Here is a 3,258-nt window from a genome sequence, read left to right on the forward strand (position 1 = left end):
TCACAGGCTATGCACTGCATCCCGCATGAAAAGCCATCCTACACAGATTGGGCATCGAAGGGGAACCGATGATGGACTCACCAGGGCCAGTACCAGCAAACGTACGAAAACGGGTCATGATCAAGCCACTACCAAAAACATGAACCCACGAACACAAGGCAGACGGGAAGCAAGAGCCAAGAGCTTGCATAGAACTTGGCAAAAACTCAAAGACGTCTAACATGTAGACGCTGCCTGTAACCAACATGGCCCGCATAGGTTAACTATTTACGGGATCACACAACCCAAGATAAGAAGACCGGAAAGACTAACAATGTCGGAAACCTTCACGACCTGCACCTCCCTTGACGCAGAAGCTACCATCACAGCGGTTATGGTTTACACTCGGTCACCACCATTGTGAGCGACATGCTGTATACAACTGTATGTCACAAGAAGAATCTCTAGCGTCACACTCCGCAACTTTGACCCAACTAAACAAGTGAGAGAGATTGATGTGATTTGAGTGCCAACACACGCGGGGAACCCAGGCTACGAGGCAGCCCACACATACGCTCTAGTAGAAGCCGGCCGAGCTGTGGACATCGCCTTGGACCTGGAGCCCTTCGGAGAGCCCCTCACCTCATACTACGCTTACATCACACACTACAGAATAGGGAGAAGAACATATCCACCACCGCACACCTCACTATGCAGAGAGCAACATGTGGTGTAGGAAAACTTCAAACCGATGCATTCCCTAACTCATACATTATTTCATAATTCTTTAATTCAGAAATTAGCCCAAATTGTGGCTTCTGCGGTAAAATACCCTAATTCAATCGTTTTATTTGGGAGTGTGAGCTCCTCTATCTCTAAGAGAACTCATCTAAAGGCCAGCGACAACCCGGATATCCAAACCGGAGCAGTGGCATGAGCCTGTGTCACCCGGTGTCTTCATGGTTCTCGAAGGCACGAGTTGAGCACCTTCCCCACTCCCATTTCCTTTCCACTATCAGCTGCACTTCACTTCAGTAAAGGAGGGAATGGGTCGTATTCATCTTGAATGTGGCTGCATTTTTACAGCTGCCATCCACGTGGCGCAGGAAGAGGACGACGTTGACATATCACGCGCTAATTCGCTCTGTGAACGCCTGGTTTTCCTGCCCTATTGATAGCTGTATTGGGCAAACCCGCGTCATAGCGCAGCCTATACGTCTCTGAACATGATGTGCCTGCTTTTTCTGCGGCTAGCACAAGAGTTAACTCGAGCTCGTTCGGATTATTTGACGCAGAGTATAGCTGTGCTCGACTACGACCAGACAAATCGATCCATCAACTAAAAACGGCCGTGCACCACCATCTTCGACCCAAAGAGCCCACAAGCTCGTGCGAAGCTCTAGATTCCGTGCTTTGCAATTTTAAACAATCTGTCAATTTTTTTTTTTCGCTGACAGAGTGTTCATTTAATTGTCTCCAAACTGGACAGGCTGAACATTCCGGTTGCTCGCTTATATCTCTCGCCCAGTGTACATTCAGCGCAAAGGATATTTTGTTCTCTCAGGCATATCTCGCGACGCTGAAGTGATAACGCTGTAACATAGAAGCCTGTCTTTTAATTGTGCTATTTATCGTTTAATTCTGATAAAAAGAGTACATTATGTTGCTCTGCAACATACCAAGAAAGCACGGTCCACGGAACCATGCTAAAAGGTACAAGTCTGGTGAAGATGCCACATACATCAGGAAAGGCGCTCTTTCTTCATCGTTACAAGTCTTTACCGCACGTACTTGCGTTATTTGCTCTTGTTCGTAGTGGACTTACTGGGCGCTTCAAGGAACAGCCCGGAAACAAGCTGCTATTGCTCTGAAAGAAATGATTTCACGATTGAGATAGTGTTCTGCACTCGATTAAAAAATGTGGCACGATAGTGAAATTATTGAAAGTATATAGGCAGAATTCTCTACACTATTGGTCATACATTATCGATCTATATGTGTACGGAATAAAAAAAAATGCGAAATTCTAACGAGAGGAATTAAAATTCCTCAGTCAGTCAAAATTACCGTAGTTATAATCTGCTACTTGCGCTTAAGATTATTGAATGATCAGAACTCTGATCTCTGGATGTTCCTGCAGCTTTGTCGCGCAACTCAGAAACCAGCTTTCTTGTTAGTAGCCTTCTATATTTTTTTTAATGCGCTCCCGCCAGGTGTGAAAATCATGCAAATCAAATTTACAGTCGTCTCCGCAAAGCTATTAGAGCTATGCGCACAGTGATGGACGGATAAAAAGAAACAAAACCGGTTTGCACCAGGGCGCGGACAGGGCAGTGTCCCTTCTTTCCCCGTATGTAGAATGTTATGTGCGCTTATGTGCAACCTAAATGTCGCAGAAAAAATTTCATTGGTCAGTCATCATAATGAATTAGTGACGTACTTCCTTAGCGTTTGGTCGTCAGCGCTCTACAAACGCGTTATTTCCCTTCACGGGAACGGGATAAACCAAGCGCTTTAGCTTCAAATTCCAGCCCCTCGCGTTTCTATGCGACCTGTGTATAGCGTGTGCAATAAAAAAAAAAAAAAAAAACAGCTGATGTACTTCAAGCGGCGCATCAAAGAGGAGGACGAAGACAGAAGTTTGGAAATTGAACAACGCCTGAGCGCGTACACCTAGTGACAGTGTACTATCGGCGTCCATCGACCTGTCCTTGCAATAAACACCTTTACACCTTGTTTTTTTTCATAATTTTATCTTTTCCTTTTTTTATTACATTTATATCGAACACTTTCACGCCCACAGTATTTGCTGCAAGTGCTATCACAGCCGCATTCTTATTCAGCTGATCATGCTTTACCGCCCTTGTGGGGATACACATGAATCCCCTGTCCCATTAGAACGGCCACGCGTAATTATCACCCGAGTTTGTACGCGACGTCGCCGCGGGTTCCCCTCTTTCCTCTCGGAGTAACCCGGAGTCCCAGACGTGGGCGCCTCTCGCGACTCTGGGATAGAGTCACTGGAAAAATTTTCTAGTGATTGCTCTGGGGTCTTTCGGCGGTTGACCACGCACCACGGCCGGTCTCGAGGGAGAGCGCGCGCGCTCTCTCTCGAGACTGGTCGTGCACGCACGCGCGCGGTTCTATTTTCCGCCAGTGAGACCGCCACCGTCACCTTCGTCGTACGGTCATCGTACGCACTTAACACTGCGGGCCGTGAGCGCGAAACCACGCCAGGTGAGCAGAACACTGCTCTCACCTCCTCGCGTCTGCTTCCCC

This window comes from Amblyomma maculatum, chromosome 1, assembly GCF_055883805.1.
Source record: "Amblyomma maculatum isolate TAMU_Amacu chromosome 1, ASM5588380v1, whole genome shotgun sequence".
Classification (NCBI taxonomy): domain Eukaryota; kingdom Metazoa; phylum Arthropoda; class Arachnida; order Ixodida; family Ixodidae; genus Amblyomma; species Amblyomma maculatum.